At 40.4% G+C, this 12,288-nt stretch overlaps 1 protein-coding gene across 1 annotated transcript in view; it reads right to left on the minus strand.

Moving 5' to 3' along the window:
* SOX5 (SRY-box transcription factor 5) overlaps nucleotides 1-12,014 on the minus strand; it is a 474,102-nt gene extending 462,088 nt beyond the window's left edge. Inside the window, exon 1 of the mRNA XM_058282906.2 lies at nucleotides 11,905-12,014. The gene's annotated coding sequence lies outside the window, so the exon portion shown is untranslated. The remainder of the gene's footprint in view (nucleotides 1-11,904) is intronic.
* Between the last annotated feature and the right edge of the window lie 274 nt (nucleotides 12,015-12,288).

Genomic DNA, 12,288 nt, shown 5'->3' on the forward strand with positions numbered 1-12,288 from the left:
TGTTGCCTAAGAGTTACCTCCTGATGGCCTTCTTGTTGCTCAAATATGGCCTCTCTCTAAGCAAAACGCAGCATATAAATTCACTTCCTTCCCCACAGTGTGGGACATGACTCCTGGGGATGAGCCTTCCTGGCACTGGAGGATTATTACCAAGTGCCAACTAGAAATGCACCTGGAAAAAAGCCCTGACCAAAAGGGGAAAAGGGTAAATACAAATGAGTTCTTATGGCTAAGAGATTTCAAAGTGAGTTAGGAGGTCTTTCCAGAGGTTATGCTTATGCACATCTCAGCAGGATCTCATTGACTGCCACAGGAAATACTGCCTCAAATAGGGCTTCTGAGGGCTCTAGAGACATCCAGACTCTATAGGCAGGGCAGATAGCTCAGAAGTTTGGTGCCCTGCCAGTGGGCCTTACTTTGGGATTTATGATCCCCAGTGTGTCACCTGGACTCTTTTGTGGCTCCCTACACATGGTTTTGCTGCCACTCTATTTGAACCTATATGGAATACTATACTTGATAGGTATATATATGTCCATGAGACTTAAATCTTTGGTCTGTCCATGTGTAAATCAGGTCCTGACTTTCAGAAGAGTTGCAACACCTATTCCCCAGTTCATTGGACTGACCCAGGACAACTAATAAGGAGATGATGATGGACTATGCCCATCCCAAAGAACAGAGAGAGCCTGCACCTGCAAGACAGTCCCATCCATCTACCCCATGGGATCTAAATCCCCTCTCAGAGGCAGAGTAGGCATCACCATCCCAAAATCCTCAAGATTGGGTAATGAACAATGGACCAAAGTAGACTTACTATTATTCTACTACAGACTTACTGTTATTTTAGCAATGGAAGACCTTTTATCACTGATGTGGAGGCAGTGGCCCTGGAGGTTCTGAGGGGAGGGAGAGGGAAAATGTAGGTGTAATATGGGGCATTTTCGGGACATTGGAATTGTCCAGCATGATATGGCAATGATGGATACAGGCCATTATATATTTTGTCATAACTTACAAATATTGTGCCAGACAGAGTATAAAGTGTAATGAAAACTATAATCTATGGGTATGCTTTAATATGTGCTCATCAATTGTCACAAATGTACCACACCAATGAAGGATATAGTTAATGTGGGAAAGTATGGGAGGGGTAGAGAATGGGGCATATGGGAATCCCCTACATTTTTATATAATATTTATGTAATCTAAAATATCCTTTAAAATTTTTCTAATGTAATAAAAAATAAATAAAACTGTCTGTGGCTATTCAGGGAAAAAAAAATATTTTAAAGTCTGGTGGACCCAGAAAGCTTCAGATAATATTGGTGTGGCTAGTCTCAATGCCTAGCTCTTCATACTGAAATATCTCAAAACTGCCTGGTATTGTGAAAATCCCTCATATGGTAGGACCTTTGTCAGGTTTCCACTCTTCTGCCAATCAGTGTCACAGATCTTGCCTCAAGTCATCACCCCAGAATTTGAACCTTTAACTTTTAGGCGCCATAATCTCTCCCTGGATCACAGATGTAGCCTACACATTGACCTACTCCCCTCCAAAACAATCTTCACTGCACATCCAAAGTCATCTTTTGAAAACGCAAATCCAATCACATCAAACTTTTTCCCCTCACCACCATGGTTCTCAGAAAAATCCAGAAGTTTTAACAAGCCTCCAGGGCCTTCCCCTGTCTGGCTCTTGTCTACTTCAACTTTGTTGCTCACTATCCTCTTTGCACTTATATTTCCTGTGTAGCCAAAACTTTTGTAGCAGCCAATACTTTCATAATTACCCTACTTTTAAAATGTCCACATTCTCTTCTAGACTATAAGCCCCCGGAGGGCAGGAGATCATAACTGCTCTCTTCAGTGCTAAACTCCTGCTGTGACTGAGACACAGCAGATGCTTACTGAATTTTGATGGGTGAAGGGAGTAGGTAGCTTATTCATATTTTAGATTACGAGAAGCCTTAGATAAAAGTTTTAAAATAGCAATATCAAATAGATGACAGGGAGGTTCATCTAAAGTTAAAGTAAAATTTAGACACTAGAAAAATTAGTTTATATATGTATATATTGAATGCCTGGCAGTTTTAAAGATCTGCCATCTTCTAAGTCCTTGAATGTACTTGCTTCTATGCTGGTACAGAAAAAACGAATGACTTAAACATCAACACATCCCAAGAAGTTGTAACAATCCTTGGGCCAGTGTAGGATGATAACTAAGGATCTGCTTTATTAAACCATGACAACAAAAGTGAAATCCCTCCATCTTTTCGTGGATTACATTTAGAGCTTGAATCAGAGAGCACTAAATGAATAATAATGTATGCCTCTGTGAATGATTGAAGATTGAATCACATTTTAACTAGACAATATTTGTATGTCCCTTTGGATTACATAATTACAATTCAAACCATACAGTAATTAGCAGCAACATCTATTTAAAATTATTTAGTGGGTTTAAAACATATTTATTTTTGTTTCAGAAAACAGATAAGGAAAAGAACACTTTACCCTAAATATAAGAATGTTGACAATGTAGTTCAACAAATAATTTGGTGCTATTTACTTGCTAGACTCAAACAACAATTTACATTTTTGTGAGTAATAATGACTAAACATCCACATATATAGTATATAAGCAAAAATTTTGAAATATAGTTCTTAACATGCAATGATAGCATTCTTAGTAGCAAATTTACTTTTTTTCTATTGAATATATTGCTTAGCAACTGTTCAAAATAACTTTAAAATTGAGATAGTTCCTCATCAGTTTACAACACAGTTTAATGCCCCTTAACTAATATTTACCAAAAGATGAAAATTTTCCCAACAGTTTTATTTTCAGAAATAGCTCCATTTTTCCCTACCTATGTCTGCCCAATGAATACTTTCTGAATTGGTTTAAGCATTGTGAATTGGTTAACCACTGTCTCCAAATACTTTTTCTTTACGTTCCTATGCTTTTTCAAGATTCTGAATGAATGAAGAAGAAATTAGGAATTAAGACCTAAAGAACAAAATTCAAAATACAGCAGTTTGAAGATAAAATTACTTTTTAAATAGGAGAAAAATCAACTTTTAACATTGTGTTTGATAAGGTATTTTGAATGCTTTATTTAATTAAAGAACTGAGAAATACTGATAGCTCAAATGCATCAAATTTATGCAGCAATTAATTCATACATGCCAGGCTCAGTTCTAACTGCTTTACATAAGAACCCTGAGAGAAGTTATTATTTTCATCTTTATTGTAGTGATGGGAAACTGAAGCACAGAGGAGTGAAGGCAATGCTCAAACTCACATGGGGAGTAGAGGAAAGGCCTTGGGTTTGAACTGTGTCATTCTGCTCTAGAATCTATACAGTATATCACTTCTCTAGATCACCTCTGTAAATCAGGAGTAGTGGTACTTTTTGGACAAGTCACTAACAAAAATATTCTCATCTAATGTGAACGTTCTTTAAATATGCTAGTTCCTAAATTACAAATGAGTTGTTTCCTTAAAAGTAACTTTCCTAGGGAATCGGATGTGGCTCAAATGATAGAGCTTCTACCTACCATATGGGAGGACCTGGGTTTAATCCCTGGGACCTCCTGGTGAAAAAGAAGAGAAAGCGTGCCCGTGCAGCAAGTGAGTGCCAGCATGATGAGCCAGTGCCTGTGCGAGTGCTCGTGTGGTGAGCCAGTGCCCCACGCAAGCGAATTATGCAGCAAGATGATGACGCATCAAAAGAGAGACAAGGGGAGAGTCAAGGTGAAGCACAGCAGAAACCAGGACCTGAGGCGGTGCAATTGACAGGGAACCTCTCTCCCCATCAGAGGTCTCCAGGATCAAATCCTGGTGAATCCTAGAGGAGAGAAAATGAGCAGAGAAGACAACACAGACAGCAAAAACAGCAGGGTGGGAGGAGGGGAAGGGGGGAAAAATAAATAAATCTTTAAAAAGCAAAGGTAACTTTCCTAAAAATAAATTGTTAGCTTATCACTCTGACTATATTAACCCGTAAACTATTATATAATACTTCATTTTCACACATCTAGAAGAACGAGAATCACTGGCACTTAGCATTAAAACAACAACAACAAAGTGCATAGCTCACTCTGGAGATTGCAGTGGGGGGATGTGGCAAGAGCTGAAGCAAAGGCCACATTATAAAGGCCTATGTGTGCCAGCTATTTCTTTTTTATTATAACCATAAGGTAATGGGGAAACCAAATAAGGTTCTAAGCAGAAGCATGATGGAGTTAAATTCAAGTTTTAGAGCGATCATTACGGGGAAAGTTGAATATTCGTTACAGGCAAGGAAGTGATTTTAAATGCTGCTACTATTAATGAGCAATGGTCAGCCCTAAACTAAAGCAGTGTGGGAAATAGGATGACTAAACAAAATCAACATTTCAGATAGGAGATAGAATTGATATGGCACTGGTGACACTGAGCATGATGGTGAGGTGATAAATTACAGGGTAAAGTATAGTAACAACTAATATTACACAAACATCAATGTTTTGACATTGTTTTTAATTTTCCTGAAAAAATTATAATCAGCACTAGAATGAGATGAGTCAGGGAAGGCTAAAAAGAGATACCATTATAAATAGTACCTTTTGTCATACACTGCTCTTACTTTGAAAATCCATTAAAATCTGCTTTTAAAAATACTATCTAAATGTATCTAGTTTCTGAATACACCCATACATGTTTACAGTTTTACCTATAAAAAAATCAGGCAGCGTTGACCAGTAATATATTGTTAGAGTGAAGCTTTGAGGCAATATATCAAAAATTTGAGATTGAATATATTTTCCTTGACCAATTATAGGTAAATGTTTTCATAGTACATTTTGTATGAGGAAGTAAATTGATGTGCTAGTATTTCCTGCATTTAATTATAGCAACTACCAATGAATGACATTTTAAATTCATGCATTCATTCATTCATTCATTCAACCAGCCTGTACTCCATGAAAGCTGGGCAGGTGGGGATGGACTAAGCTCTTTGGGAAACATAACGGAAAGAGAAGGTGGGTTCTGCTCTGAAAGGAACTTAGGCCTTAACGACGGAAAGAAAACTCCACAGCACAACTCTTTCTAACAACTCAACTTGTCAATGAAGGATTTTCAATGAAATTTCCTGGCAGACTGTGCTTTTTCTATCACTTATTAGGATTCAGCATAATAGGTTAAATATTTCCCACTTTGAAACACCTTACCTTTAAAATATATATATTGGAAGGCTCTAAACTGTGATTCTTAAATGGAAGCTGAATTTGGGGAGGTGTTGAATTATATAAAAATTCTCCATTATAAGCACACTTACAAAAACTTCAAATGCTTCCCTGATCCTGGCAAAGCTAAAAACCATTGGGTCTTTTATCTAAAAAGGAAATGAATCTAAACCATGTTTCTGCAAGACCCATTGAAGCAACTTTTTTCTTCTAATTTGTTATGCTTTTTGCAAGTGTCTTTCTGATTCTACTGTGGGGTTAGGAATGTGGAAGTGAAATCACCACCCAAAACAGCACTGTTCCAAAACTGCTAGTTAAATATATAGAGTCTCCAAGTGTCAAGAATTCAAGATTTTTACCAAGGATTTATATGTTAAATATTTATATGTTAAAATATTTATTGAAGATTTCTAATGTCTGTGTTGTGTACTAAAATATTAATGATTTTGAATCCCAAAAATATTGTAAGCATGTTGACCACAAATAGAATGCAAACAAATTGAGAGAAATATGTTTTTATAACAAGTGATAGCCAGACATTTATATGAGGACATGATATGGACTGGCTGGATGCCAGCCTAGAGGGAAACTTCCTAGATAAAAATTAGGATGACCAGATCCCAAGGAATAAAACCCCATTACAATCCCCACTTGGATGAAGTGCTGTCACTGCAGCGCTGCCAGCAGCTTCCCCCACCGCCATTAGCTCTGGGCCCTCCACTGCTGTTACCTAAGCCCTGCTCTGGAGACCTCTCCCGGCCTGCCTTGGGGTCCCCCCATGGGCCTAAGGCTCTGGTATCCTCACCCTTTAAATGCATAGTGTATCCTTGGCCTGGTTACTGCATATCGGTTATGTTGGCAGCTTCGATTAAGCAAGCAAATAAACTGCACGGAGCATTCAAACTATCGTCATTTCAAATATGTTTTCAAGTGCTGAATTTACTTTTTACTCTATCTGCTTTGGGTTTGTGATGGCAATTATATGTACATGACAAACTGATAAAACTTTGAAACTCTTAGAAACTATAGCAAAGTGTAAAAAAAATGTATTAATCCAAGCACTTACTAACTAAACAGCTAAATAAATACCAGTTAAAATGTCTATGCTTTTCAATCCATGATGCCCTTTTTTAATGTCACAACTTTCTGCAGTGTCAGAAAGTTCCATCCTAAGAACCAAAATGCCTCTCACAGATCTTCAGATATTGCCTATGTCTAAGATACAGAGATACAGTTATGTATGTAGATGGTGGGTGACACTGTGCTTCGATTAACCTTTTTTGGAGCATTGTGAGAAAGAATAAATCCAAATTTCCAGGGAACTTACCAATAAGTAGTAGAAGTTAAAATATTTAGTCTGGAATGTGCGTAATGAGCCTTCTTTACTGTTAAAAATAGCCCAGTTGCATAAAAGAAGATGGAAGGACCACTGTGCTGAGCCTGGCTCGGGTCAGGATCAGAGCAGACATGCCTGCTTCGTTCCCTGGTCCTCTTGTGTTCAGTGATGCTTAGATGGGATTTGTAATGAGAAGACCACAGCTTTCATAGGTCAATAACATTATTTTATCAATTGTCTATATTTAAAGATTCTGAATTTAGGACTATCAATCCCAGACGTTAGAAAAAGCATAACTGCTTGGATAATCCAGGTAATTTTCATTTTCTCCATGGGAGAAAGTGAAACATTTCCAGTACTTTGATAGTCGCAAAAAAATCCTGTACTTTTGTAGAAGAGGAAGACTTCCGTCCAACTCCAGAGAATGAGTGAAGGGGAAGGCACTGCACCCTCCCACCAGCTCCTCTCCCGGGCTCTAACACGATACATTCCGCAGCAATGGCGGGTGGGCAAGTTTCAGGGAGAGGCTACCTGGTCCGCCGGCCCCCCTGCCCAGCCTTCCAGCACATCTGGGCCCCTGCCCGGCCTTCCAGCACATCTGGGAGCCACGTGTGGCAGGAGCGCTAATGAAGACCTTCCCGCGGGAGCCACGGTTCGTTCCGACCGCCGTGCAGCCTTCCTGGGCAGTACCAGGGCGGGCAGGGCCGGGGGTGAGCAGAACCGGGAACGCACAGCACAGAGCGGCTCCTCCCTGGCCACGGCACTCTCCTGGCCACCACCGCCAGGACGTTTTTTCTGCTTTCAGAATGTCCCTCTTTCTCTTCTCCCAAGGCATCTTATCCAACTTGACTGAACGCCACAAGCAGGCAACGGTGCTGGTAGGATCCCTTGAACAATAGGGCATTGTTAAACAGAGGCCATTTCCCCTTCTTGGCCAGGCATTAGACATACCTAACCATTTTATCAGCTTTAATATATCAGATTTGTGTGTTTATGTGTGTGTGTTTTACTGTTTGATAGATTAGAAGGAACAGCGGAAACAAGTATACTGTACACAATTAGGCTGTCTTGCAAACGCACACTTTTGTTTATTCTAGGCCTCTTCCCCCGCTTCTCAATCAAGCTGCTAATAGAGCTGTTTTAAGTTTCAAGAAGGACCATATTAACTGCGGGTCTCCACATGAAACAGAGCGCTAAACCCCAGCTCCCCTGACTGGGCAGGCTCAAAGTCTCCCAAATCCTGTTTTGCATTTCTGTCTGCAAACAGTGTAGTTCTTTAAAATGTGTTTTTTCCCCCTGTACCTAGCAAATTTTGAGTGTTCAATGAATACAGTATCACGGTAATAAGGGGCTTTGTGAGAAGATCCTCACTCACACTGAAGGTAGAAAACAATGTATTTATAGCAACTTGTTCCCCATACCTTACCCTAATGCCATCTACCTTTTAATCTCATCAGCTCTGGTCCCAACTCAGTTGCTAATGAACAATAACAACCAAAATTTGCACTGCAGCCTACTGTACCCTCTAATATACATACAGTCCACAATGGACCCCTAAACCATGAACATTTCCAAAGAAACAATTATAAATAAAAATTCAAAATCAGAAATAAAAACTGTCTTAATGGATGATTCAAATTATTACAATGCCTAAATCAAACCAAATAGAATCTGATCTGAAGAAATACAACAGTAAGAATCAGCATAGATCAATTTTGACTTTTTTTAACAAAAAACCCAAACTAAATTACATTACTCCCAGAAGCAGTGATCATAAATAAAATGCAGGGAAGCAGATGTGGCTCAAGCGATAAGGCCTCCGCCTACCATATGAGAGGACCTGGGTTCGATCCCAGGGGCCTCCTGGTGAAAAAGAAGAGAAAGCGTGCCTGCACGGTAAGCCAGTGCCCGCTTGGCGAGCCGAGAGCTAACACAGTGAGCCAAGTGCCCACGCAGGGAGCCGAGTGCCCATGTGGTGAGCCAGTGCCTGCGGGGCAAGCCGAGTGCCTGCGAGAGTGCCCGCAGGGTAAGCCAGTGCCCGCTTGGCGAGCCGAGAGCTAACACAGTGAGCCAAGTGCCCACGCAGCGAGCCGAGTGCCCATGTGGTGAGCCAGTGCCTGCGGGGCAAGCCGAGTGCCTGCGAGAGTGCCCGCAGGGTAAGCCAGTGCCCGCTTGGTGAGCCGAGAGCTAACGCAGTGAGCCAAGTGCCCACGCAGCGAGCCGAGTGCCCATGTGGTGAGCCAGTGCCTGTGTGGCAAGCCAAGTGCCTGCGAGAGTGCCCGCAGGGTAAGCCAGTGCCCGCTTGGCGAGCCGAGAGCTAACGCAGTGAGCCAAGTGCCCACGCAGCGAGCCGAGTGCCCATGTGGTGAGCCAGTGCCTGCGGGGCAAGCCGAGTGCCTGCGAGAGTGCCCGCAGGGTGAGCCAGTGCCCGCGCGGTGAGCCGAATGTGCATGCGAGTGCCCACGCAGTGAGCCAGTGCCCATGCAAGTGAGTCACACAGCAAGAAGATGATGTAACCGAAGAGAGAGGAAGGGGAGAATCAAGGTGATGCACAGCAGAGACCAGGAACCAAGGTGGCCCAATTGACAGGGAACCTCTCTCCTCATCAGAGGTTCCCAGGATCAAATCCCAGTAAATCCTAGAGGTGAAAGATAAAATCCTAGATGAGAAGACAAAAAGAGAAATAGACATAGAAGATCACACAGCAAATGGACTCAGACAGCAGAAACAGCGGGGCAGGGTGGGGTAGGAGGAGGGAAAGAAAAAAAAGAATACAATAAAAATAAATAAATTGCAAGAGTCATATTAGGTTAAAAAAAAATCAGTCCTTCTACTCAGCTGGTGTAAATGATTTATTAACACAAGAAAGAAAAGCATCTCCCTCATTATATATACTTTCCTATTTGAAAACTATTTTAACTTTTATCAACTAAAACTTTAACAACTCTTGACCGTCCTTCCTGCAGTACCCTCATTCATTACAAAATGTGAATGGTTTAACTGCAGAGTTCCAAATTCCCAGGCTGGAGCAAGTTTTGCTCTCAGCTGGCCCACTGCTAGCTTCCATCCCTGGATGGTTATCCTTCCAAATTGAGCCCTGTCCCTCTCTCAAGTGATCAGTTAAAGAAAAAACAAAAATAAAAAGAAAACATCTCTCTACAGATCTTTTTTAAGGTGTTTCGCTTTATTTATTTATTTTTCCATATCAGGAGAGCCCAAATCGAAAATACACTCTAGTGATCAAATTATTTGGTGATGCAATTGTATTTCAAAGTGCCAATGTATTGTTAAAATACAGGAAAAGTTAGCAATGCAAAAAACTGCCTTATGGGATGCCTTGTTTTTCACTCTTACTTTCTTAAACTTTTATGAATAGGAAGTTGACTTTATTGTCAATAAAGAGCTAATGAGAACCCAGAGTGAGTCACTGCCCACTGCCTCCTGGCACTGAGGAGAGGGTAGTTCCAGTGGTAATCTGTGTCATCAAGTATTCCGACACTACACTTACTTAACAGTTTTTGGCATTCGAACTTTCAGATGCATCCACTGTACCTTGCAAAATAATTGCATACTGTGGAGGGACACAGGGTTCGTCTTAACGGCGAAGCCGAAGACTCCTCTCTCCCCTCTCTTGAGAGTTGCATCAGTCTGTAAGTTTTATGTTCACTGGTCTGCTTTTATACATGGGTATTATAATTTTATAGTACTACAGTCATAAGCTGCACAAATTCAATACGGTGTCTTAGCAGACAGAGACTCCCCAGCTCCTGTGTGGCTAAGGGTGGCTCCGCAACCTGATGCTGTCATGGTATTTCAGACGACTTCTGGATGGGATTCAAATTCCTGTTTATAGTCTGCACAGTCAGGGATTTATATTAGGGTCACAGCCCTACTCTCAGTATTTCAGGAAGGTGGTAGAAGAAAAACTGAATAAAGTAAAGGAAGTATTCACATAGTGGATAATGCCTTTAAAAGTTATTTAATATTGGTAAACACATAAGAGGATGTAGTTTCCTGATAATGAAGGATTCTCTGACTATATGGACAGATGTTTAAATTAACAGACACATTCCATCCTTATCTCCCCTAAATTCAGCAGAATCACTGTAAGTCTTCACAAGGCATGTTATCAATATAAAAGCAATAAAAAAGTCACCCTCTTGTGAATTACTATTTACAGTATTTCACAAGAATGGCATTCACACCCTCCAAATGAACAAGCTTGTCTCTTTAAATTGAAGGACACTGCCAGCACTCTTCATCAGTTAGCATTAGTGGGAGGGGGAGGAGAAGAGAAAATAACAAACCATTTTTCTATCATTTGAACTCTCTCTGACCCTTACAAGCTATTCAAGTATGCACTCAAGACAATTCAAATAAATAACATATATACACATACACAGAGCAGATATATAGATAGCAAAAGAGTGAATCCTGATAAAGTGGATGGACTGATACATAGAAATTAACCATCTTGAAACCTGTGTCTTGGCATTGTCATTGATAGCACAAGAAGAATTACCATTTTTAGATAATAACTACATTTCAGGACTTTAATCAATAATTCTGTGATCCAGGGTATAAACTGGCTGTGAACCAATTACAGTTAAAAGACCTAAGAGAGTAAAGAAAAACAGAGAGCTACCTTGTCCTCATATTGACTTAAAATTTTTCAATTTCTGATCAGAGTAGAAACTGAGCAGGGACTGGGGTGGGGGGAGCAAAGAGGCAGACAAATATAATCAAATGCAGTGAGAACTGTACAATGGAATACATCATTCAAGAGATATTCAGCTCAAAAAAGTTCAAAGCTTCCTAGTAAAACTTAATTCTATTCCAAAAGTTAAATATAACATTTTATGAAAGTGTTACATCTTATAAATGTGCATTTGTACCTATCTATAGATCCAAGATTTATTCATTTTTACTAAAATATTTCTTCAAAACAGAGACTAATTGGTTTCCATCTAGTAATTTCCAACACCATTTCTCCACTTCAGTGGCAATATTTGCTGCAGCTTTAAATGTACTTTTAATGGTAGTATTACTGGAACTACTGCAGTATTTTTACACCAAACACTGATAAAAGTAGAAACCCAAAATTGACAACTAAATGTAAAAAGCATCATACATGATGCTGTAATATTTTCAGGTTGCTTTCTGAAGCCACTCATCCCCCTTCCCCCCAAAACACAAGAAACAGGGATTTAAAATATGATGAAATAATTCTGTATAGTTTTGTAACTTTTAAAGAGCTTTAATCATACAGGTTCTAGAAGCAAAACCGAAACCCTACCAAAATTAACAGAGGGAGATAGAGATAAATGAGTCACCAAGTAAACCTTTCCTTCAGCCGGAAACCATGTGGATGCAGAGGCTTCTTCAGCACAAAACATGTGCCTCGAGGTCCCAGGAAGCTCTGCTAGGGGCAGGGACTCCTAATTCAGGGGTCCCGAATATTCATCCCACCCAGGCTCTCCTGCTCCCTTCCGGGCAATGACAAGAGCAGCTCTAGAAACCAGGGTCAAGAAGCTGCGTGCTTCTCTCTGGTATGATATCCAGTGACCCCCAGAGCAGGATTTCACCACAATCCTGCAACATGTGACCGGGCTTGGGCAGTTCCAGAGTCAGCTCCAAAATCCCAAGGAGGGCTCTTCCTTTTGTGAAACAAGTTAATTACACAACCACTCTATTGCCACATTCTTGAGGTCTATTGA

The sequence above is a fragment of the Dasypus novemcinctus genome, chromosome 20 (genome assembly GCF_030445035.2).
Source record: "Dasypus novemcinctus isolate mDasNov1 chromosome 20, mDasNov1.1.hap2, whole genome shotgun sequence".
In the NCBI taxonomy this organism is placed as follows: Eukaryota; Metazoa; Chordata; class Mammalia; order Cingulata; family Dasypodidae; genus Dasypus; species Dasypus novemcinctus.